The 26,568-nt window shown below is 46.1% G+C and overlaps 1 protein-coding gene across 1 annotated transcript in view; it reads left to right on the top strand.

The window, feature by feature from the left end:
- POR (cytochrome p450 oxidoreductase) overlaps nt 1-26,568 on the top strand; it is a 64,041-nt gene that overhangs the window by 848 nt on the left and 36,625 nt on the right. The window lies entirely within an intron of this gene.

The following is a 26,568-nucleotide window of genomic DNA, read 5'->3' as shown; positions in this document are numbered from 1 at the left end:
TCGACATTTTGCTTACATTTCTCAAGCCCGTTGTGTAAGCTGATGACCAGTACGGAAGAGTTTGGGTCCCTTTCAGTGAAGGTGGCCGCCCCTTCTCTCAGACCCACAAAACACAGCCTTTCCTCTGAATTTGGCTGGGCTGGGATTCTAGAGCTCTAGCATCCAGGGAGATGGGGCTGGAGTGGGCAGTTCTGGATTTGAATCTTGGCACCTTGGCAGGACCCTTAACTTCTTGGAGCCTTTGTTGCCTCCTCGGGAGTGCAGCTACTGATACAGCCCCGTCTGCCACCCACACAGGGTTGAGGTTCTGAGCATCAAAAGAGGCTTGGAGGGTGCCACTGAGAACGGTGACCTTCCGTGTGAGCAGATCAGTTAACTAACCCTCTGGGATCCAGTGTCCTTACTGCGCTGTTACTCCTCGGGCCCTCTCGTTTGGGGAGGAGACATTGGTTCCAACTCCTCGCAAGTTCTGCCCATGCAGATGGCTCCCCTTTGGGTGGTTGTGAGTCGTAGTTGGTAGAGCAGTGAACCCAGAAGGGAACGCGTTCTTTTCTCGGTGGCCCTCTGCGGAGGTCTTCTTTTCTTTTTTGAGAGAATGGACAGTCCTTGTGTTTCTCCTGGTTTGTGTACCAGCTGAGATGAGAAACTGTTTCATCGGGCAGATAGCTTCATCATTGTCTCGAGTGTCCAAAAAACAGGGCTGCATTTCAGAGAATGGCATATTAGCCTTCAGTTGTGTTGGGGTGTTGAAAACTGCAGAGGGGTCTTAACTGTCCCAGATTCTTTGTGTCTGGCACTTGGGGGAAAACAGCAAGTAGGTTTGAGACAGAGAGAACCCCAAGGATGTGCCCCAGCACCTGGGAAGAGCATTGACTGAAGCCGATGTAAGGCAGGTGAATACTTCTGGGTGGTATGAGTTTGTGAAAGGCCACGGGTTTGGTTGGTTGCCTGACAAACCTAACATTTTGGGACCTGCCAGTGTCTCTGAGTTGGCTCTTCCTTAACCCTTGAAAGTCAGGATCTGAGTTACAGAAGTCCACCTGTGCTCAGGAGAGTATTTGGAATCGGGACTGCTTGGCAAATCTAGAACATTTATTTGCTAAACCTATGGAGCGTTTCAGGTTAAGAAGAGTTTAGCTTTTAAACAAAAAAATTTCCCCCTGATGGAAGCTTCTGTAGCTGTATGACCTTCTGTGGTTCCAGAGACCCCAGCTGCCCCTGCAACATCTCTGCTTCCTTGTGCCTTAGGAAGGAGCAAAGCACAGGGCTGGGGGTCACGGAACGTGACTTCCAGCTATGACACTAGCACCGTGTGCCTTTTGGCAAACCACATCGGGCCTGTGGGCCCTCAATGTAATGCTTTGGGATTTAACTTCTATGTCGGATTCATTTGAAAATTAAAATCAGAGGGGTGCCTGGGTGGCTCAGTTGGTTATGCATCTGACTGGATTTTGGCTCAGGTCATGATCTTGCGGTTTGTGGGTTTGAGCCCAAGCGCAGAGACTGCTTAGGATTCTCTCTCTCCCACCCCCTCCCCCTCTGCCCCTTCCCTGCTCATGCTTGCACTCTCTTTCTCTCAAAATAAATAAATAAACTTAAAAAAAAATTAAAATCAGAAAAAAATGAGATGGAGAAATGGCTGTTTTTATAAAAATGTATTTTTTTCTGTTTACAAAACTATTAAGTGCTCATTATTAAAATTATAGAAATACACAGTGTATCCAGTGAACATCCCTCATAGCCTTACACTGAGACAAAAAATCACCACTGGTGGTATAATACGTGTTTCCAGATATTTTCCTTCACATATAAGGGCACTTATTATCTAACTTTGTTTTACTTAAAACGACAGAAATCTTTTACTATTTATTTTTACTATTTAAAATTTTTTTAAATGATTGTTTATTTTTGAGAGAGAGAGAGAAAGAGAGAACACAAGTGGAGGAGGGGCAGAGAGAGGGGGAGACACAGAATCTGAAGCAGGCTCCAGGCTCTGAGCTGTCAGCACAGAGCCTGACACGGGGCTCGAACTCACAAGCTGTGAGATCATGACCTGAGCCGAAGTCACACACTTAACCGACTGAGCCACTCAGGAACCCCTTATTATTTAAATTTTAAATACAGAGTCATACTGTTAAACAGTCATACTGTTTTGAGGCTTGCTTTTTACTCCTTACCATGATGTCTCTATCACTTTGTAAAGATCTACCTCATTCTTTTTTAAAATGACAGAATATTCCAGTAACCAGAATTATTGGGAAAAAATGTATTTTTTGCAGCTTTTTGCTATTATGAATTCTGCGGCAGCCTTTGTTCTTTATCTTTGTGCCATTGGGCAACTATTCTTGTAGTATGAATTCTTAGAATTAGAAGAGCTGGAACAATGTTTATGAGCTTTTAAATGTATTATTTAACAGATACTGAATACCATATACCAGGCACTACTTAGGTATCGAAGGTTTGGCTATGACAAAACAGACAAACCCCCCATGAGTCTGACCTCTTATGGGGGGCAAACAGCATGATGGTTTATCAAATGATACCTAATTTGGGATTTAACTTTTTATTGCATAGCAGATTCACTTAAAAATGAAAATCAGAAAAAAAGTGAAATGGAGAAATGACTTTTTATAAAAAATGTATTTTTTCTGCTTACCAAAAAAGGAAGTGCTTTTTTATTTAAAAAAGACTATTACAGAAATATGCAATATAGACTGTGAATGTCCTTCATAGCCTTCCACTGCGACATTTTCTTTATCGAGAAAAATAATACAAAGGAGTGTGTGTGTGTGTGTGTGTGTGTTTATAGAAATGGTGTGACTTTAAATGTCAATTGGTATTAAACTCCCCTCCAAAAACAGTACCTTATTATGTTCCCACCGGCAGAGACTCAGCATTTTTAAATTCAGAATTCTCAGGTCAGTTGTGACCATGCAATGCTAATGGCAAAGAGTGTTTTTATTTCAGGAGAATGTATGCCAGACTCTGTGTTAAGTTTGTATTATGTATGCACACGTGTGTGCATGCACACACCCAATATTGTGTGCGTGTGTGTGTATTTTTAAGTTCTTCCGATGACCCCAAAAGGCTAGTGTTTTCATGACCACCTCACAGCGGGGGAGGCCATCTCAGAGATGCAGTCATTTGCTCAAGGCTGAGGGTGAAGCTGAGGCCTCACCAGGGCCCCTCTGCCTCCAGAACCTTCGCTCTCCTTTTGTGCTGTGTTATCTCATTTTCTGACTGTACAGGATTTTTTTTTTTTTTTTTTTTTTTTTTTTTTTGGGTGGAAGGGAAATCACATAATCCATGTAGTTGCTCAATAATATGATTGTTCCTCCCCACTTCCAATACCAAAACACCGGTAAGTATGTCTGTCTTTTCTTTTTTAATTAAAAAATATATATATTTATTTATTTTTGTAAGTAAATTCTACCCCTGACGTGGCTGAAACTCACACCCGTTGAGATCAAGAGTTACACGTCCTTTCTACTGAGCCAGCCAGGTGCCCCTCAGTATGTCTTAATACGTCTCACTGTATGTTATAGTGTAAGAAACATAAATGAAATGAGTATCTTATATAGAGAGAGACAATGCCAGTCCATTATTATCATCATCATCATCATCATCATATAGGCTACAGAACAAAGCTTCTTTTTCTGTGTAGTTCTGTTGTCTGGCATTCGATAGAGATTTAGACTCCCCTTGGCAGGTGGGAGAAGCTCCTGGGTCAGAGGTAGCATACCAGCTTATACAGGTGTTGGCTTGCTCCAGGCCTTATTTGGTTCAGCCATGAAGTGGGAGAAAGAATCCACACTCCACCTGCCTCCTGGAACAGTTCAAAAGGTGTTTATTTTCCAGCGGTTAATTCTCCCCATTCTTGTCAGTGTTTCCATCCCTGTGGAATGATGCTTAAAAACCACGTATTTGGCCCTCAGGTTCTAAGAGTCTGTTTAGAGCCTGGTGCAGGCGCTTGAGAATTCTGTCAGGGAGGAGAGCAAACATAAAGCAAGCAATTATGGCAGAATGTGTTGAGTTCGTTCTGGAGATAGAGCGTGTGAGATGCTTATCCTTGGTGCTGAGCCCAGCATGTGCTGGGGAACACTCAGGGTGAGCTGCTTTTATATAGGGGTCATGCAAGGCTCCACAGAAGAGGTGACATTTGATTTGGGTCTTGGAGGGTAGGTGGGATTTCACTGAACCCACCAAGGCACACTTCCCCCAGGGGGTGTAGGGTAGAGGTTGCCTGGGGCTTGGAAGCAATCTGGGGCTTATCTGAAGGGGTCTTGTGATCCATGCTAAGTGATGGGAAGGCTTTGAACTAGGTGGATGATGTGACTAGGACAGAGCAGCGTATTCTTGTAGTGGGTTTTCAGACCCTCTCACTGCCAATATCCTCCCTTCTGGGTGAATTGCTCATTTGGGAATCTTACGCCGCTTAAATCTGTACCCTACTGTTTTAGTCTTTTACATCCTGAAAGCGTTGTTCCTTTCCCAACCCCCTCCCTGGGTGAGGTGTTCACATTAGTCGTGTACCTGTCAGGGTGTGTGTGTGTGTGTGTGTGTGTGTGTGTGAGAGAGAGAGAGAAGGTGGTGGAGGAGTCCCATGAGGCAGACTGGCTCTTAGAAGGCTGGTGGCTCCTGTGGGTCGGGTCCACTGGCACCAAAGTCATCAGCCTGTTATGCCTGATGCTGGTTGGTGTGGCCACTCGGTTGACGCTGGAGTATATTGTGAACAAAGCATCTCGGGGACCTGGTCCTTATGGGTGTCTTGTGGAGAAAACTGCTGATGTGGGGGCTTTCTTTCACTTGTAAAAAGGTGACTGTGGAGGGGGGAAATCTCCTTTGATTGGGGTGCTGGAGGGGGAGGGATTCTGATCTTTGCACAGCACCTGCACATGGCTCAGAGGACTGGACACGCACCTCCCAGAAACTAATCAGTTTCTTTTTTTTTTTTTTAATTTTTTTTTTTAATGTTTATTTATTTTTGAGACAGAGAGAGACAGGGCATGAACGGGGGAGGGTCAGAGAGAGGGAGACACAGAATCTGAAACAGGCTCCAGGCTCTGAGCTGTCAGCACAGAGCCCGATGCGGGGCTCGAACTCATGGACTGCGATATCATGACCTGAGCTGAAGTCGGCCACTTAACTGACTGAGCCACCCAGGCGTCCTGAAACTAATCTGTTTCAAGGCTAAACTAGAATATAACGATGGGCCAAATGGTGGTATCATCAGCCATGGACTGTTTCTCAGGGAATTGGATTCTTTCATCTTTATGTGTTTTTGAGAGAGAGAGAGGGAGAGAGAGAATGATCAGGGGAGGGTCAGAGAGAGAGGGAGACACAGAATCCAAAGCAGGCTCCAGGCTCTGAGGTGCCCTCTGATGTGGGATTTACATAATTTGCTTCTAGGTGAAATTTATGAATTATGTTTAGTCATTTTTTTTTTAATCTCCCCTCATTTAATCTTCAGTGCCTTTTCCGGTGCCCTCCCACCCCCTGCCTCCCTTCCATATGATCTGTTCCTTTGGTGCTCACGTAACAGCACTGTGACCTTGTGATACTTTGATCCTCACTGGCATACCACCTCACTGCATTGGGTAGGCTGAGTCTGTACAAAGGTTTGAGGGCGGTGTTGGAACACATGAACTTATGCTCACCTCCGAATCCAGAGGTGTTGACTGTATCTGTAGGTCACTTGGGGTCGGTTTTCAACACTGCAAACAGGGATGGAATGTGTTAGCCAATTGGGCTCAGCTGCTTCTGTGGGTGGGGTTTGGGTTGGGACTCATTCCAGACATCAGCAGGTTTCCTGGCTGGGATTTGTAGTCTTGTGAAGAGCATCGTTGGTTTCAGTTAAGGGTTTCAGAACCTTTGTGATTGTTTAAGAAACCACACAGTGTCATGTGGATAGGTTGAGCGCCGTCCTTTATGTAATGTGATTTGCAAACTCTAAAAGGTCGTGTAGCATGGCAACAGAGATGGAAAAGCTCGCTCCACCTGCCTGAAACCCCACCAGCAAGGTCTCTCTCCCTGTTAGTGACCTCACCCAGTTCCTGGTCCCTGAAGCTCTAAAGGCAAAAGACCGGTTGACCTCTGCCTTCCTCTTCATTCTCGGTTTCTACCACCATGCAGTCCTGTCTGTTTTTAGTCTTTGACTCTCTCTCCCCTGCTGTGGTCTTATCGCAACCCCTTCATTTCCTGCTGCAGTGGCCCCTAATTGGCCCCCCTGAATCCATAATTCCTTCCCACTCCTCTCTAGCACTTCTCAAGATCTATCCATGCTGGTTGATCTCCAAGCCCTGCTTTTTTTTTTTTTTTAACTGTTTGTTTGTTTGTTTGTTTATTTATTTATTTATTTTGAGAGAGAGAAAGTGCATGTGTGCAAGCTGGGCAGAGAGAAAGGGAGAGCCTCCCAAGCAGGCTCCGCACTGTCACTACAGAGCCCGACACAGGGCTCGATCTCGAGAACCGTGAGATCACGACGGGAGCCGAAATCAAGAGTCGGATGCTTAACTGACTGAGCCACCCAGGCACTCCCTCCAAGCCCCCCTTTTATCACCCCCCCTTTGCTCAAAAACTCATAGTCGCTCTCACTGATATAATTGTTTGGTGTTTTTTCCTTTTTCCTCCATCTACCCCTGTAAAGGATATGGAAGTGGCTTGTAATAAAAGGAGAGCCTACTTCTCTCTCTCTCCCTAATGGCAGTGTGGTTGGACTAGAACGTGAATTCAGTAAGAACAGGGAACCTCCCCATCATTGGCATGAGAGTCAGCCAGTGCGTGGTACAGTGCCATGTAAGGCAGGCACTCTTGCTGAATACCAACTGAAGAGGAATGAATGGGTGAATGAATGATTATGGCCCCTTTCTCCCTATTTTCCTGCTAAGCTTCCTCCTACATTTTGATTGAGCCCAGATGCCAATGTTGGGTCTGATCTGTATTTTTTGAGATTATTCTGAGATGCAATATGAACCTTTTGGAGGATTTTAGTTTCCCGTCTAGGTATGAAGATTTAAATGTTTCAAGTTCCTCCTGCAATTAGTCGTTTATTCAGTAATTCAATGATTAATCATTTTAGGGGCGCCTGGGTGGCTCAGTCGGTTGAGTGACCGACTTCAGCTCAGGTCGTGATCTTGCGGTTTGGGAGTTCGGGCCCTGCGTTGGGCTTTGTGCTGACAGCTCAGAGCCCGGAGCCTGCTTCGGATTCTGTGTCTCCCTCTCTCTCTGCCCCTACCCCACTCATGCTCTGTCTCTCTCTGTCTCAGAAATAAACATTAAAAAAAAATTTTTTAATAATTAATCATTTTATAATTGAAAAAGAGAAGGAACTTGGGTACCTTCCCTGTAATATTCTAGGTCTTCCTAGATATTTCTGGATTTGATATGCGTGTCAAAAACATGAATAAATGTGTTTATTTAAAAAATTCTGAAGTGAAAAGAGGGTTCCAGTGTAACCTTTGATTGCTTCTCGGCCTTTTGGCTAAGATCAAGTATGGTGTAACCTTTGAGTGTCTGTTGCATGTCAGGTCCTGTGCTGGGTATTTTATATCTCAGGTAATCATCCTAACACCGTGAGGATGGTCAGTGAGGGGACTGAGGCTGAGTGACAAGAGTGCCTAGGGTCCCACCGTGTGTAGGTGGCGTATCTGAACCACGGTCTGTCTGCCTACAAGGCCCATGTTCTTTCATGTCTCAGCTGGGTTTTAAGTTAGTTGAGTTCCAAGGCCAATCCTCTCCTCAGCCAAACCCCAAACCAAGGAGCCAACTAAAAGCCGAGAGTCTAGTCATTGAGAGAAGTACACTGGGAGGCAGGTAATTGCACCAAAAGGCGGTCAAGGGAAGCTATTGGGTTAAGCACAGAAACACTCAGCTCAGCACTTCCTAGAAGGCAAGCCAGAGAAGGATGGGAACGAACAGCAAGCATTACTGAAAAAAGGAAGTGGGCCAGTTTAATACAAGAAGCCCTTTCCCTGGGCCTTCATCTGAGGCTCACTGAAGAAGGCAGCGGAGCGGGTCCCGTATCCAGCAGGTGTTGGTAGGGCACTTGTGAGTACCAGGCCCTGTTAGAGGTGCTGGGACTGCGCCCATGTGTGGACACGACCGACGGGATGAGGGCGGCTCAGGCCTGGGCAGAGGGAGCGTTCCATAGAACAGAGGAGCATGGCCCACAGGGAGCCCTTCCTGGGACCCGCTTGGGTAAAGGCAGAGAACTTCAGTCTCCGTTATACTCCTGCAAGGGCAGACCTTTGGGGGGTGGGAGCAAGAGAAGGCTCGGCGTCATGGGGAAAGCAGTAGAATCCGGGACAGTGAGTGTGGAGAGTCCCTTTGCCAGAAGCAGGAGGCAGGCAGGCCAAAGTGGAGGCCCTGAGGGTCTTGGCACCTCCCACGTGCAGTGTCCTGCCACGCTGCTGTGGAAATTGAAAGGCCTGGCTTGGCTTCGTGCCCCCTGAGTGACCATGGGCAGAGCTGAGATTTGTCAGAAAGCAGTCCTGATTCCGTTCCAGTGCTCCTGGCTGAAGGGCCAGCAGGCCGGGCCATCGGGTGTGGAGTGGCGAGTCTGGCCCAGGAGATTTTGTTGCTTCAGTCGTGTAGCAGCGTATTCTGAGCCTCACGTTATGCCAGGCCTCCTGAGCACTGGGGGTACAGAGATGCGAGGTAGCTCCAGCCAGACACCAGCCTCTGTGTGTCTCCAGGGATGGTTTAGTTTTGAGCAATGCTTTCACCTGTCAGTACAGCCAGGATGTTAACTGCACAATGAACTCTCATTCAGTGAAGCATTGATGGAAGCATCAATAACTCTGCCCTGCTCTGAGAAGGTTTTGAAAGGCAAGTAAATGGAGAGGGTGGCTGTGATGCCAGCTGGTCTGGGTTTGAATCCTGGTCCTACCACTTATCCTTTCCCTGCCTTTGGACGAGGTACTTTAGCCTGTGTGGTAACTACTGCTCCTGTGCCTCAGAGGGTTATCGTAAGGATGAAATGAAATAATAGAATGGCATCTTACAGGTGCTTAATACATGTTAATTTTTGCAATCAGTATTTGTTTAGGAAAAAAAAAATAGATGAGGAAAACAAAATGATGGCAGTGGGGGGACCCAGGATTAAGGATGGTGTGTGTGACTGCTAGAGGCTCTTTGAGTTTGTCCAGAGTTCCCTGATGTCCAGAGAAAGGGGGGGGGGGGAGACAAATCAGGAATGGGGAGTGACTACTGATGGGTAGAAGACTTCTTTTGGGGGTGATGGAAATGCTTGTGAATTAAGCAGCAGTGGTGACTGCACAGTGGGTGAATATTCCGAAAACCACTGAGTTGCATACTTTGAAACGATGCATTTTATGATATGTGAATTAGATCTCCATTTTTTAAAGTATATTTATTTATTTTGAGAGAGAGAGAGAGAGGGAGAGACAGAAGCCCAAGCAGGCTCTGTGATGTAAGTGCAGAGCCCAGCGCAGGGCTCGAACCCACGAACTGCAAGATCATGACGTGAGCTGAAATCAAGAGTCGGATGCTTAACCAGCCGAGCCACCCAGGCGCCCTGAGAGCTCCATTTTAAAATTAAGAGGCCATGAGTCCTTGAGTAGCTGGACTCCCTCTGGCTCTGCCACTGGCCGCCCGTGCCCTCTAGCAGGTTCCATACACCTGCGGCACACACATTCACTGCTCGCTGTGTATTTCTGTGCTTCCCCACGTTTCTTAGCTCCCTTGAGGGCCGGTGATGTGTGTCACTTCCAGCCGGAAGCATTTAAGAGCTGGGGCTGACCCCTCGCACAGTCTTCTCCCCACCACAGCAACATGGAATTTATATGGCGAGGTCGTGGAGTCACAAGGAAAAAGCTGCTTGAACTACTGAGTCCCCTTATGGAGACCAAGAACCTAGTGGTCACCTAGCTTGCTTCCACTAGACATTGCGTAACGGTAGGCGTTAAGCCGCCTGGGGGTATGTCGGTGTCAGAGGAGGACACCTTTTCCTAGTAGGGTGGCCTGGAGAAATGTCCTCATTGCCCTCGTCCAGGTGCGCCGTGTGATGTGGTGCACATCTTCTCTAGCAGGAAGCCGCTGCAGATGCAGTGAAGCAGTGGCATTCATAACCCAGGTGTGTCCCCGCAGCTTGCTGTGGCCAAGTACGCGGCAGCTCTCCTGGAAGCATCTGTCAGAGGGAGCATGAAACCGTCAGCCTCAGGAGCCTCTCATGCAACCCGGTACCCCAAGTGACAGCACGGCCCCAAAGGACTTTGTTTTCCTAGTCTCTAGGAGAACGTGGTTCTCGTCTGTTCTTGTCTGTGGGTTGCATAGCGAGGGTTGTAACAAGCAGTGACAGAGAAGGTCTCAGGCCCTTCACTGTCCCTCTGGATTGCTGGCTGTGGGACCGTCAGTAATTTGCTCGGCCCTTGGGTCTTTGAATCTGTGTCTGTAAAATGGGTGAAACAGGTTTATGATAAGAATTTAAAGGAAGAAGAGCTCTTATGAAGTGCCCGACCTTGTGTTTGGCACATAGTAGGTGTTGAGTCAGTGCGAGTTCCCATTGCCTGCCTCCTGCTTAGTGCGCGGGCCCTGCACTTGGCACTCAGTAGGACTCCACGGGCCTTTCTCTCTCCTGCAATTCTGACGATTTGTTTTTTGAGACCCAAGGGCACCAACCCTTGTCTCTTGGGGTTCATGAGGAATCCAGGTCATCAGACATTGATTCAGCACTTGGCTGGAGGACTACAGAGATGAATAAGCCATAATTCTTGACCCTAAGTTGTTCATGACCAGGTAGGAGACGTAGATGTGGAAGTAAGGAACTGTCTTACAAGGTGCGGCTTCATGGCGTCACTGAGCATGGGTAGGAAGGAGGGCAGATTTTATGGAGGAAGTGGCGCTTGAGTTCATCCTTGAAGACACAGCTTTGATAGTCGCAGACAGAGAGGGAAGAACATTCTTAGTAGGGAGAACAGTGAAGCAAAAAGAGGCAGCAAACAGTGTGTAAGATATTGGGAAGCTGATGGGAAGACCTTGGAATAAGGATGCCACTGGATTATTTCTTTTAAACTTTTTATTTCCCACCAATTTTGGACTTACCGAAAAGTTACAAAAACAGTACAAAACAAGATTCCTTTTATTTCTCACCCAGGTTCCCCTGACGCTAACATCTTATGAAATTATAATACAGTTACCGAGAATAAGAAATTAACATTGGTACAGTATCGTTAACTATTAACGGAAGGCTGGCAAACTTTTCCTGAAAGTTTGGGGCCAGAAAGGAAATACTTTAGGCTTTGTGGGTTGTAAGGTCTCCATCACAACTCCCCGACTCTGGTGTTTTAGCAAGCTGTAGTAGGTCATCTGGGTATGAATGAGCATGACTGTGTTCGAATAACACTTGATTTTCTTTTTTTTTTTAAATTAATTTATTTTTGTGTCTTTTATTTTTTTTTTAGTTTACATCCAAATTAGCATACAGTGCAACAGTGATTTCAGGAGTAGATTCCTTAGTGCCCCTTCCCCATTTAGCCCATCCCCCCTCCCACAACCCCTCCAGTAACCCTCAGTTTGTTCTCCATATTTATGAGTCTCTTCTGTTTTGTCCCCCTCCCTGTTTTTATATTATTTTTGTTTCCCTTCCCTTATGTTCATCTGTTTTGCCTCTTAAAGTCCTCATATGAGTGAAGTCATATGATTTTTGTCTTTCTGACTAATTTCACTTAGCATAATACCGTCCAGTTCCATCCACGTAGTTGCAAATGGCAAGATTTCATTCTTTTTGATTGCCGAGTAATACTCTATTGTATATATAGACCACATCTTTATCCATTAATCCGTCGATGGACATTTGGACTCTTTCCATACTTTGGCTATTGTTGATAGTGCTGCTATAAACATGGGGGTGCCTGTGTCCCGAAACAGCACACCTGTATCCTGTGATAAATGCCTAGTAGTGCAATTGTTGGGTCATAGGGTAGTTCTATTTTTAGTTTTTTGAGGAACCTCCATGCTGTTTTCCAGCGTGGCTGCACCAGTTTGCATTCCCACCAACAATGCAAAAGAGACCCTCTTTCTCCGCATCCTCGCCAACATCTGTTGTTGCCTGAGTTGTTCATGTTAGCCATTCTGACAAGTGTGAGGTGGTATCTCGTTGTGGTTTTGATTTGTATTTCCCTGATGATGAGTGATGTGGAGCATTTTTTTCATGTGTCGGTTGGGCATCTGGATGTCTTCTTTGGAGAAGTGTCTACTCATGTCTTTTGCCCATTTCTTCACTGAATTATGTGTTTTTTGGGTGTTGAGTTTGAGAAGTTCTTTATAGATTTTGGATACTAACCCTTTATCTGATATGTCATTTGCAAATATCTTCTCCCATTCTGTCGGTTGCCTTTTAGTTTTGCTGATTGTTTCCTTCGCTGTGCAGAAGCTTTTTATTTTGATAAGGTCTCAGTAGTTCATTTTTGCTTTTGTTTCCCTTGCCTCCAGAGACGTGTTGAGTAAGAAGTTGCTGTGGCTAAGATCAAAGAGGGTTTTGCCTGCTTTCTCCTTAAGGATTTTGATGGCTTCCTGTCTTACATTGAGGTCTTTCATCCATTTTGAGTTTATTTTTGTGTATGGTGTAAGAAAGTGGCCCAGGTTCATTCTTCTGCATGTCGCTGTCCAGTTTTCCCAGCACCACTTGCAGAAGAGACTGTCTGTCTTCCATTGGATATTCTTTCCTGCTTTGTCAAAGATTAGTTGGCCATACGTTTGTGGGTCCATTTCTGGGTTCTCTATTCTGAGAATAGAATTGATTCTATTGATCCATTCTCAGATCCATTGATCTGAGTGTCTGTTCTTGTGCCATGAAACCTGATTTTCAAAAGGAGTCAGCCAGCGGGGCCAGTGCTTGACTGTGATTTGCCAGCCCCGGACTACACAACATTCCTTATTTGAAATCGATCAGTTTTTCCACCAAAGTCCTCCCTCTGTTCTAGGATCCTGTCTGACATCCTGCCTGGCACTTAGTTGTCATGTCTCCTTCACCCCTTCCCATCTGGGATAGTCCCTTCACCTGTTCTAACCTCACTATTTTTTTTTTTAATTTTTTTAACGTTTATGTATTTTTGAGGCAGAGAGAGACAGAGCATGAACAGGGGAGGGGCAGAGAGAGAGAGGGAGACACAGAATCTGAAACAGGCTCCAGGCTCCGAGCTGTCAGCACAGAGCCTGACGCGGGGCTCGATCTCGGACCGTGAGATCATGACCTGAGCCGAAGTCGGAAGCTTAACTGACCAAGCCACCCAGGCGCCCCCTAACCTCACTATTTTGAGAGAGTACCAGTCCATTATCTTCTAGAACACACCCCACTTTAGGTTTGACCAGTGGTTTCTCACGCTCGGAGGGAGGGAGGCAAGAATACCACAAAGGTGGTGTGTGCCCTTCTGAGTACACTGTTGAAAGGGGTTCATTACTAGTGACCTGTGCCTTGATCTCCTGGTTGGGTTCGTCTCTCCAGGGCTTCTCCTCCGTAAAGTTTCTACCTTACCCTTTGTAGTTAATGAGTATCTGGGGAGTGGTAACTTTGAGACTGTGCAAATCCTGCTTCTCCAGGGACTTTTGCCCACTAATTTTAGCACATCCAGTGGTAGGTCTTATCTGCAGTAGTACTTACTGTGGATCTGATGCTGATTTTCTGTTTCCCTCTTCCCTCCTACATTTAGTAGTTGGAATTCTGTGAGGAGGCGCTGTGTCCGTTTATTTATTTGTTTATTTGACTATTGGATTATTTATATCAGGATAGACTCATGGATATTTATTTATTCTACTGTTAAAAACCCAGTACTCCTCTAGCTGTTAACAATCCAAAGAAGAAATTGAGAAAACAACTCCATTTACAACAGCATCAAAAAGAATAAACTACTTAGAGATGAATTTAAACAAGGAGGTGGAAGGGTTTTCCACTGGAAACTACAGAATGTTGCTGGAAGAAAATGAAGACAGTGGGAAGACATTTTGTGTTCATGGACTGGAAGTCTTCATATTGTTAACGTAGCCTCACCCCCAAAACAGCACACAGGTTCAGTGCGGTCTATCAAAATCCCAGTGGCTTTTTATGCAGAAATGGAAAAGCTGATCCTAAAATTCCTGTGGCATTGCAGAGAACTTCACATAGCCAAACCGTCTTGAAAATGAAGAACAAAGTGGGAGGATTCCTACCTCCTGATTTTAAAACTCACCACAAAGCTATAGTCATTAAGGCAGTATGGTGCCATTATAAAGATAGACCTATAGGTCAATGGAATAGAATTGAAATCTAGAACTTAATTCATGTGGATGTGGTCAGTCGATTTTTTTTTTTTTCAACGTTTTTTATTTATTTTTGGGACAGAGAGAGACAGAGCATGAACGGGGGAGGGGCAGAGAGAGAGGGAGACACAGAATCGGAAACAGGCTCCAGGCTCCGAGCCATCAGCCCAGAGCCTGACGCGGGGCTCGAACTCACGGACCGCGAGATCGTGACCTGGCTGAAGTCGGACGCTTAACCGACTGCGCCACCCAGGCGCCCCAGTCGATTTTTGACAAGGGTACCAAGGCCATTCAATAGGGGGAAAGTCTTTCCAACAAATGGTGCTGGGACAACTGGATATCCACATGCAGAAGAAATAAAGCTGGACCCCTTACCTTACTTTACACCATATACAAAAACCAACTCATGGTGGATCAAAGACCTACACACATGTCCAAGATAAAACTGTAAAACGCCCGGAAAAAACATAGAGGTAAATCTTTTTTTTTTTTTTTTAAATTTTTAATGTTTGTTTATTTTTGAAAGAGAGAGAGAGCGAGAGAGACAGACAGAACATGAGTGGGGGAGGGGCAGAGAGAGAGAGGGAGACACAGAACTCGAAGCAGGCCCCAGGCTCTGAGCTGCCAGCGCAGAGCCTGATATGGGGCTCGAACCCATGAACCATGAGATCATGACCTGAGCCGAAGTCCGATGCTTAACCGACTGAGCCACCCAGGCGCCCCATAGAGGTAAATCTTAACAACCTTGGACTTGGCAGTAGTTTCTTAGGATGTCAGAATCATAAGCAACAAAAGAAAAAGCAGATAAATTGGGCTGTTATTAACTGAGTGTTTCTGTGCCCCTAATTGGCATATGTTGAAATCGTCATCCCTAATGTGATGGAATTAGGTGGGGCTTTGGGGAGGGAATTAGTTCATGAGGGTGGAACCCTAGTGAATGGGATTAGTGCCCTTATAAGAAGTGACAGGAGGGCTTGTTTCCTCTTCGCCTAAGGAGGCTGCAAGAAAGCAGCTGTCAACCAACTGGACAGCAGGCTCTCACCAGACACTGGGTCTGCAGATGCCTTGATCTGGACTTCCCAGTCTCCAGAACTGTGAAAAATAAAGGTTTCTTGTTTAACTGCCTCCTCTAGGATATTTGTTACAGCGGCTTGAGCTAAGACATGGACTTCATAAAAAGTAAAAACTTTGGCGCATCAATGCTATCAAGAAAGTGAAAAGACAACTCACATAATGGGGAGGAGTATTTGCAGATTCTGTATCTGATAGAGGTCAAGTATCTAGCATATGTAAAGAACACTCATAACTCAACAACAACGTGAAAACAACCCAACTGAAAAATGAGCAAAGGACCTGAATATTCTTCCCAAGAAGATACACAGATGACCACAAGCACATGAAAAGATTCTCAACATCATTCGTCGTTAGGGAAATGCAGATCTAAAGCGCCAGGAGCTACCACTTCACGCTCCACCAGCATGGCTGTTAACCACAAAAACAGACCCAGCAAATCACTGATGTTGGTGGGAACATGGAGAAATCGGACCCCTCGTATGCTGCTGATGGGAACGTAAAGTGGTGCGTTCGTTGTGGAAAACGGTCTGGCCGTTCCTCAGGGCGTGAAGCATAGCGTTACCACATGACCCAGCAATTCCACTTGTACTCATATACCCTGAGAATTGAGAACAGGCACTCAAACTATACTTGGACGTGAATATAGCAGCATTTTTTACGATAGCCAAAAAGCGAAAACAGCTCAGATTCTATCACCTAATGAATGTATAAGTAAAGTGTAGTAGATCCATATGATGGAATATTATGCGGCCATGAACAGGAATGAGTGGCTGACACCTGCTACAACATGAATGAACCTTGGACACATTCAGCCAAGTGAAAGAAGCCAGTCACAAAGGACTGCTGAATGTGTGCTTCCCTTTATGCGAGATGTTCGAGATGTTCATAATAAGCAAATTGACAGACGGAATGTAGAGGAGAGGTTGCCAGGGGCTGGGCAATGGGGATTGATTGCTTCCTGGACACAGTGTTTCCTTTGGGGTGATGAAAACCTTCCATAACTAGATAAAGGTGATGGTTGCACAATATTTTGCATGTACTTAATTCCACTGTACTGCAAATTTAAGATGGCAAATTTCACATGTATTTTGCCACAATAAAAAAAAATAACCTTAGAGATGAATTACACCTCCCTGATCCAATAATATTATTTATTTGGGTGCTTAAATTGTTCTAGCTTTAGCCGTTTGGGACCTCCTTTGGGAGGTCTTCTGGTTCTTTCGATAGCCTCAGGTTTTCTTGAGCTTTTCCTTAATTTCTGGCACTATGCTGATGTTCCATGCTTGTTTTTTTGTTTTCCATGCTCCAGCCCTGGAACCAGCTCTTTCTTTAAAAAAATTTTTTTTTTTTTTTTTTTTTAGCATTTATTCATTTTTTGAGAGGCAGAAAGAGACAGTATGAGTGGGGAAAGGACAGAGAGAGAGGGAGACACAGAATCCGAAGCAGGCTCCAGGCTCTGAGCTGCCAGCACAGAGCCTGACGCGGGGCTCAAACTCACGAACAGTGATATCATGACCTGAGCCGAAGTTGGACGCTTAACCGACTGAGCCACCCAGGTGCCCCAGAACCAACTCTTTCTTTAAGGAGCCCTGGTTCTTTTTATTGGAGAATGGTCTTTAGAAACCAAGATGTGGGTGCTTGGTGACACTGCTGATTTTCACTCTGCTTTGCCCCAAAGAATAGGAATGGGAGGGCCAGTAACCCAACGTTCTTTGAGCGTCTGCCACGTGCCCTGTGCAGTTTCCCCCCTGTGACTCGCCCATAGCCCTGGTAGAGTTCTCCATGGTGATGACTCTCCATTTTAGAAAAAGTGGCCGAGGGAGTTGAGATTTGTCCAGCGTCCTGGAACTATTTGGTGGCAGAAGCAATTTTGAACTGGCTTTTATTTTTTTCTAAAGCTGCGACACCCCCGCTCCCCCCACTTGCCCTTCAGACCCTTCTGGACACTCCTCCCCCAACCTTTCTCATTTTGTGCCTCCTTCGTCAGGAAGCCCTCCCTAGCCACTTCGGCTCACACCAGCCTCACCCAACTGTGAACTGGCACTGGCCTCCTGTGCCATTCACTTTGGCAAGGAAGTCACTGCCACTTGTCTCTTTTCAGCAGAAGGGCAGAGAACATTCCCTGACTTAGTTTGTCTTCCCTTGTCCAGCTGGCATGGTGTTGAGCACTTGACGGGTGTGAAAGAGCCACTGTCTAGTATGAGTGTAGTGTTTCACCTCAAGGCAGTCTTACCTTTGACCATCGTCCTCAGTGTTTCTGTGACACTTCACAGAATGCTTTCACATGCCTCATTTGTACCAAAGCCAGACAAGGATTCATAGTCCATCTCATTGGCTAAACCTTGACGAGGAGAAGTGATTTGCTAAGATTATGGTAAAGCCAATACCCAAATGTGATTTTTTGAACTCGACCCTTTTCACTATGACCTTCTGTCTGCTTTACTACTAATACTATTTTATAATCCAGTGGACTAGAGAGAAATCAAGGAAAAAAAACTGGAGCTGTTTGCCCCAGTCATATTTTAGTTGAAGCTCAAATACTACTTTTGAAAAAAATTTTTTTAGTGTTTTTACTTATTTTTGAAGGAGAGAGAGACAGAGCATGAGCAGGGGAGGAGCAGAGAGAGGGAGACACAGAATCTGAAGCAAGCTCCAGGCTCTAAGCTGTCAGCACAGAGCCGGATGTGGGGCTCAAACTCACGAACTGTGAGATCGTGACCTGAGCCGAAGTCGGATGCTTAACCGACTGAGCCACCCAGGTGCCCCTCAAATACTACTTTTGGAAAGTAACCTTGATTTCCTTTGCTGTGCCTAAAATCTAGGGGAATTCCAGGGTCAATAGATGACATAGAAGTAAGTAGTTACTCCCTTTCCTTAGGGGCTACTGGAATGGGGGCATTTGAAAATTTAATATAGTACTATCGCTGTGGAGGAATATGTAAAAGGTAGGTAGGTTTTTGTTTTCTTCTGTGTACCTGCTGAAATGGTCTGAACAAGCAGAGGCTACCTTTCATGCCAGAAAACACGTGAAGTGGGCTAAAGGTGCCATCACTTTTCCATTCTGGCTAGTGGGAATTCACAGAGACTGAGGTTTGCAAAAGACTAGCCTCGTCTGCTGATGGTAGACACAGGCTTGACAGGATTTCAGAATCCTAACCTATGAGGCCGGAAGGGCTGTTACAGTCCCTTTTAGAGGGACTTTAGACCTTCTGGGCTCTCTTCTGTACCTGCCCTTTGCCAGGCGTTGTCTTCTGTCCCCCTCACAGTAGCCGTTGTTCACTCCCTGCCCCCCGCCCCTTTAGCTAGAAGGATTTGTACTGTATCAAGTGACTGGGCTTAGACATATCTACGGCTTTCCTGTTGGAAGTCAAGGTGAGTTGATCAAGGACTGTTGAAAGACGATGCGTGCGAACTCACCCTGCTCCTGTGGGCTGTGGGGTGGGGGTGGGTGGCAATGGTTGAGGGAAGGGAGCTGGTCCCTCCAGGTCCAATTCAGCTGGAGGCAGATCTCTGGGCAAGTCCTGGTAGATGAAAGCCAGAATTGGACGGATTCTGGGAGTTCTAGACCTCAGAACCCAATCCTTACTTTCCCTTCAGTAAAGAAAGGTTGGCTTTCTCCAGAGCATTTTGGGTTTCTCCAGATCCTGTTTCTCTAAACTTAAGGAAATACAGGAGCTTCTAGAAGTCACCCAGACTGGCTTCCAGGGGGTAGAGCTGACGTATTCCACCATTTATCTACAAGTATTCTCATGGTTTGAGGCACAGAAGCAAACAGCAGAGGTTCTTTTCTTCACTATTTGCCTTGCACACACCTTGGTCTTGTATGATACCACCAACAGCCCCTGTGAGGTAGGTAGTAACAGCCCGATTTTATAAAGGAAGAAACTGAGGCTCAGAGAGGTTTTGAGATTCGTGTGTGTGTGATGTTGTCATGACGTAAGGAGTTTAAACATACCTGTTTCCAGGCATAGGTAGTGTAAATGATTATTGAAATGTGCTTCCCCAGGACCCGGGTTCTTCCTTTCCATGTCACCCACTGCCCTGCCTTGACAGTCTCCCACCGGGAAGGGCTCAGGGGACAGAGGAGCAGCAGGTAATGAGTGCCTCACAGCAAGTGGAGGGCTAAGCGGTGGAACTTGTGTGTCCCCAAGCTGTGATCCTTGGGTTGGCGTGTGGTCATGACCCTGGGCCAGCACCTCCCCACACACACCTTTCCCACTTTATACCAGAGGGGTCTTATTTCCTGGGAATGATTTCCATCATTGAGAAGGCCCGTCTGGTCTGCACATCCATGTTCCCGGTCTCCTCTCTCTTTTTGCCCTTCTGGGGCACACGTGTCATGGCCTCCCTGGAGTGCTTACTGATTCTTGGATTTCGGGTTTGGTTTTCACTTGCTTTCCTCCCGGGCTTCTGTGAGCACGGTGCTTTGTAAAGTCGTTCCCTTCTCTCCAGGTCAGCAGGTGTCCTGCAGAGGGAAAGCTGCAGAGAAATGTTGTAAATTACTCTTTGGAAAATAATTTGTCGGTAAGTCTCCTGACTTACCTTAAAAATATTTATTCCTTTTGGGGCGCCTGGCTGGCTCAATCAGTAGAGTATGTGACTCTTGATCTCGGGTTGTGAATTTGAGCCGCACGTTGGGTGTAGAGATTACTTAAAAGAACTAAAAATACTTATTCCTTTTGACTCAGAAATATTTCTAAGACATATTCAGAAATTCCATTCACAGGAAGTAATCAGAGGCACGTGCAGATTCATCCTGAAAAGCTATCACTCATCATGATTATCACGGCATTGTTTATAATAGTGAAAATATCCAGCAAGTGACTCTTACGTTCATAGGCTAGAATAACATTTGAGAATTTATAATGTTCACAACTTAATACATTAAAAAAAAGTGGGACCAAATTATATATGGTATAAAACCAATAATGATAAAAACGAATTTATAATATACACATAAACAAATTGGTGAACCAGGGGCGCCCGGCTGGCTCAGTCAGTGGAGCATGGGACTCTGGATCTCGGGGGTTGAATGTTCGAGCCCTCTGTGGGGTGTAGAGATTACTTAAGAATAAAATCTTAAAAAAAAAAAAAAAAGCCTGTTAGAACAAGAACAACAAGTACATGTGTGGGTTGCATTCTTTAACTTCATGTGTTTAAATTTAGTATATTTTTTTCAATGGTCATATATATTAAAAAAAATTTTTTTTAATGTTTATTTTTGAGAGAGAGAGAGAGAGAGAGAGAGAGTGCACAAGTGTGGGGGAGGGCCAGAGAGAGGGGGAGACACAGAATCCGAAGCAGGCTCCAGGCTCTGAACTGTCCGCACAGAGCCCAACGCGGGTCTTGAACTCACAAGCTGTGAGATCATGACCTGAGCTGAAGTCAGATGCTTAACCGACTGAGTCACCCAGGCGCCCCAATCATATATACTTTTAACTTGTTTTATTTTGAAGTAGTTTTATTTATAGGAAAGTTGCAAAAATGGTGAATTCTTGATTACTTTTTACTCAGTTTCCCCCAAATATTAACCATGTTTGCTAAATTTTACCATGTTTGCTTTATCATTCTCTCTTCCTCCCCACATATATGTGTATATTTTTTAAACATTTTTTCCCCTGATGTACTTGAGAATAAGTTACAGATAGGGTGCTCATGTATCCATAAGTAATTCAGTGTTTATTTTCTAAAATTCAAGGATTTTTTTTTTTTTTTACATAACCATAGTTTTTCTGAATGTGGAGTTTATTCATATTTTGCCATTCACCTCTCTTATAGCAAAAGAAACTAGTTTCTTTTTCTTTTCCTGGCCCAAGATTGCATTTGACTGTAACCACTCTTCTATGCCTTAAAGCAGTTCATTATTTCCTTATAATATTTGCCCTTGACATTTTCCAAAAAGGCCATACTTTGTAGTATGTCCCTCAGGGTGGATCTGACAATGATAAGATTCAGATTATGTATTTTTGGCAGAGTATCACAGAAATGGCATTGTGTCCTTTAGAGCACCATGAAAGGTGGTGGGCAGTGTCACTTTGTCCCAGTATTGGAGCCATTACTGTTTTTTATTTTAATTTTTTAATGTTTGTTTATTTTTGAGAGAGAGACAGACAGACAGTGAGTGAGGGAGGGGCAGAGAGAGAAAGACACAGAATCTGAAGAGGCTCCAGGCTCTGAGCTGTCAGCACAGAGCCCAATGCAGGGCTTGAACTCACAAGCCGTGAGATCATGACCTGAGCCAAAGTCAGACACTTAACCAACTGAGCCGTCCAGGCACCCCTGGAGCCATTCCCTTGGATCACTTGGTTATGGTGGTATCAGCCAGGCTGTCCTCCCTTCTCATCAAACTTTGACTTGCAAGTTATTTATATCAGTATTGACTTGTGTCCTGTTCTTTTGTCCAATGGGTTCTAATCTGTCGCTCTGGTATTTATTTAGGTGTTCAAATTGTCCCAGATTTGGCCAGCGGGAACCCTTTCCAGGACCCTACGTCCTTTTGACGCATCCCCCTCATTCTTTAAGCCCTTCATTACTTTTCTGCACTGCAAGGTGACCCAGACCCAGTCATTATTTTCCTGTCCCAGTTCTGGAGTCGGCCATTTCTGCAGGGAGCCCTGGTTCCTTCTGATGGGGAACACTGTTTAGAAACCAGGATCTGGGGGGGTTGGATGGGTCCTTGGTCCTGGGGTATCCTCACTCGGCCCTCTCCGCAGACAAAACTAAGAAATACCCCCCGCACACACACGTTTCCATGCACACACACACCCTCCAGTTCCAGTGCAACAATGCAGCTGGCATCCCGTTTCTGTCTGCATTTGTAGCTCCCTTCTACAGCAGTAAGAAACCCAGCTGCCGTGTATTTATTTTTAATTTCCGATGTAACATGTGAATGTCACGAATGCCAGCCATCTCATTAAAGCGGACAGACAGGGACACCTGGGTGTCTTAGTCTCTTGAGCATCCGCCTCTTGGTTTCGGCTCAGGTCGTGATCCCAGGGTCGTGGGATCGAGCCCCACATCTGGCTCCATGTGGAGCACAGAGCCTGCTTAGGATTCTCTCTCCTGTCCCTCCCCCACCATTTGCACAGGTGTGCGCACTCTCTCTCTCTCAAAAAAAAAAAAAAAAAAAAAAAAGACAAAGCAAAGAGCTCTTTAGACACTTACCTCTCTGGTCATAGTGTAGACATTCCCTAGAGGAAATCCCTCTGGATCATTTTTCTGGAGAAATACATAATTTTTCTGTTTCGTTAGTGGTTCCACGAGAGGAATATAACTTTTCATGTTCAGTAGGTTTTGGCTGCCTTCCAGTGAGAGGCCTATAGTTCTCCCTGCTTAGAGCCCCCATTGTGTGTCTTGGACACCTGAGCGTCCAGCTTGGGGTTCTTCGAAGCTGCAGTGAGCACGCTGTCAGTCCTAGTGAGAGGCGTAGCTCGAGAAAGGGCTCCCTAGACCCAGAGGCCTGGACGTTTTTGGTTTTTTTTTTTCCCATGAGAAAACAGCTTTCAAATATTCTGGTCCAGTAAGTAACGCACACTCATTATTTAAAATGCAAACAGGGGCGCCTGGGTGGCTGAGTCGGTTAAGCGTCCGACTTCGGCTCAGGTCACGATCTCACGGTCCGTGGGTTCGAGCCCCGCGTCGGGCTCTGGGCTGATGGCTCGGAGCCTGGAGCCTGCTTCCGATTCTGTGTCTCTCTCTCTCTCTCTGCCCCTGCCCCCGTTCATGCTCTGTCTCTCTCTGTCTCAAAAATAAATAAAACGTTTTTAAAAAATAAATAAATAAATAAAAATAAAATAAAATGCAAACAAATAATACGTTAAAAAGGAAGTGAGAAAAAAATTAAAACCTCATCCCTGAGGCACTGTTTTTGGGGCGATCCTCTAACGTGTCACTTTATGTGTACATGTACATGCTTTTCCATCACTGAGACCAAGCACACGTGCCTTTGTGTTGTGGACATACACTTGCGCTGCGGTGTGACTCACACGCGGCCAAGGGCACAGACCGTGAGTGCGCCACTCGCGGGAGTTTTACGTGGGCAGACTCCCTGCTGCTGCCACCCCAGAGCAAGATAGTGCGCATCGCCCAGTGTGCCAGGAGCGTCCCTGGTGTCTCCCGCTCGTGACCCGGGCCCCAGAGGTAACCACGAGTCTGATGCCTGTCCCTGTAGATTACTTCTGTCTATTTCTTGAAGTTCATCCATAAGCGGTTGGTGCTCTTACATATTTGACTTCTCTTGTTCAGCATCGTGTCTGTGAGATTCAGCCCTGTTCCCGTGGGTGGGGGTAGTGCGCTCCTTTTTCATAGCTGCAGGGATCGATACTTTCTCTTGTTGCTCTCTTCTTCAGGACTGCTAACAGTAACATCTTGAGTCTGTGCAGACCGAGGTGGGTGGGTAAAGACGCAGTGTAGACGTGATGATGCGTCCCTGGGAAGGCAGAAGCCCCAAAGGGGCTCCTCATTAAAGCTGAAAGCCCCACTCTGTGTGAGGCCCCAGTGTTCTTGGGACTGGTGTCTTAATCCAGAGAGTCAGTACGTCCTCCTTCCTTTTTCAGAGCTCTGTTCTCAGCCTCCCTGTTTTTCTTCCTCTTTTCTGAGTCCTTAGGCTGTGCTGTGTGATCTCCCATCACTGTGTCATCATCTGCCTTTGCTTTCCATGGCTCTTGTTGACTATGAACTAGAACTGTGTGTGTCTGTCTGTCTCAAAGGGTTCCGTGAAAGAGATCTAGGAACCCATATTTCAGTATTAACTCAGGTCAGAGACTTGGAGTTTGCCCCTCTGGCCTTAATCACCAACCTCAACCAGTCCAGGTTAATGAGCATACACTTGGCTGGTCTATTCCCAGGCTCCGGGGATGGCAGGCACTCTCTCTGTCATTGAGTTACCCAGCCTTCTGTTGACACATCTCTTATGATGGGGGCCCTGCTTCACAGCTGCTCATTCTCCCTTCAGACTCCTTTATTAGAAAGTTCTCCTTGAACAGCGTATAAATCTCTGTCCCCCATTACCAGGGCTCACTTCTGCCCTCAGGAGGCTTCTCCCTCCTCTGTTCTCTGATTACCCAAAGAGCAGATGGTCCCGCTGCCTCTGAATCCTCTTTACGGTAAACCTTCCTGTATTGTTTCTCATGTGGCATGTTTTGAGGACCGCTCCATCCTGGGACTCTTTTTTTTTTTTTTTTTTTTTTAATTATTTTTAACATTTATTTGTTTTGAGAGAGATAGAGAACAAGCAAGGAAGGGGCAGAGAGAATCCCAAGCAGGCTCTGCACTGTCAGCACAAAGCCTGATGCGGGGCTCGAACTCAAGAACACTGAAATCATGACCTGAGCCTAAATCAAGGGTTGGACCCCTACCTGACTGGGCCACCCGGGCGCCCCAGGGGACTTCCCATCCTGGGGACTCTTTCTGATTGTGTTTCAATTTGTCTTTGATGCTAAATGTGGAGCCCTTCTGTAACTATCCCTCTCTCTCTTTTTTTTTTTTTTTTTAAGAAATTTTTTTTTAACGTTTATTCATTTTAGAGAGACAGAGACAGAGCCTGAGCAGGGGAGGGGCAGAGAGCGAGGGAGACACAGAATCTGACGCAGGCTCCAGGCTCTGAGCTGTAAGCATAGAGCCTGACACGGGGCTCAAACCCCCAAACCATGAGATCATGACCTGAGCTGAAACCAAGAGTCAGATGCTTAACCAGCTGAGCCACCCAGGTGCCCCTCATTATTTTTTTTATTATAGAGAAAGAGCTCAAGAGCAAGGATGAGCAGTGGAGGGGCAGAGGGAGGGAGGGGAGAGAGAGAGAAAATATCTTAAGCAGGCTCCACACTCATTGCAGAGCTGACGCGGGGCTTGATCTCACGACCCTGGGATCATGACCTGAGCAAAAATCAAGAGGCGGACGCTAAACCAACCGAGCCACCCAGGGCCCCCCGGTCCCACTTCTGTCAAGCATAGCAGAGTACTGTGGTCCGTGCTGAGGCCTCCTGCGTGGATGTGTCGTGTGAACCATAAGCTGCCCTGCGGGGAGGGTTCTGACTGTTGTTGGGGCTTCTCAAAAGCCTGTCGCTCCTATTCCTGCTGATGCTCTAGAGGCAGAGCAGACTTCAGAACTGGTCTGCCCAGAACTTGAGCAAACTAAGGCATGTCCTCCAGCTTCCTGTGTTTCTCGTTTCCTCATTTGTATTAAGAATTAATTGAGGCAAAGGTCTAGACAGCGGGATGAACTGGTATGACCTTATATGAGAAAAGCCCACACTCACAGCACTTCTGACCCCAGATGTGGGGGTGGGGGTCCCCCACAACAAGCAATTCTGTGACAGGAACTGGGTACCCTTACAGTTGAACTCAACTCTGACTCCATCTACCTGGGGCTGATGTCAGATCCCGCACGTGAAGGGCTCAGTCCCACAGGGCTGCTCCCCCCCCCCCCCCGACTTCAGATGCCAATTGCAAATCCAGGTTGTCACCTGTGCGTATGACTAATCAGCAGTAAAAGGGGGGGGTCCTACAACCCTCTCCTCAAGTTCAGTTTACTTGCTAGAGCAGTTCACGCCACGCAGGAAAACACTTACAGTTATTAAAGGACATGATAAAGGATACCGGTGAACAACAAGGTGAAGAGATACGCAGGGTGGGGTCTGGGAGGGGCCCCAAGTGCAGGAGTCGGGGTGCATCACCATGCTGGTATGTGGACACCCTCTGAACCGTGTACTGTTGGGATCTTGGTGCTCCCGCTTCCTCGGGTGGCATGCTTAGTCATTAACTCCCTCTCTGGGGAAGGGGACAGGCAGGGCTGAAATTTCCAAGCTGCCAGTCATGCCTTGTCTCTCTGGTGACCATCTCCCCTCCAGGAGCCCACCCAGAGTCTCATTAGAACGAGAGATGCTCTTTGTGCTTTTATCGCTTAGGCAATTACAAGGGTTTTAGGAGCTCTGTCCCAGGAACTGGAGGCAGAGACTGATATATATATTTTCTAGTATCTCATAGAGCTCCTGTGAAGTATGTTGTGCCCATCAGTTGCCCTGTGCTAACTTTTAAAACATTTTCCTTTTTTTTTTTTTTCATGTTTATTTTTGAGAGAGCATGAGTGGAGGAGGGGCAGAGAGAGAGGGAAACACAGAATCCAAAGCAGGCTCCAGACTCTGAGCTGTCAGCACAGAGCCCGATGCGGGGCTCGAACTCACAGACCGAGAGATCACAGATCCCTGAGTCAAAGTCGGATGCTCAACGGACTGAGCCACTCAG

Source organism: Panthera onca, chromosome E3 (genome assembly GCF_046562875.1).
Source record: "Panthera onca isolate mPanOnc1 chromosome E3, mPanOnc1 haplotype 2, whole genome shotgun sequence".
NCBI lineage: Eukaryota > Metazoa > Chordata > Mammalia > Carnivora > Felidae > Panthera > Panthera onca.
This window is presented reverse-complemented; position numbering and strand designations above follow the sequence as displayed.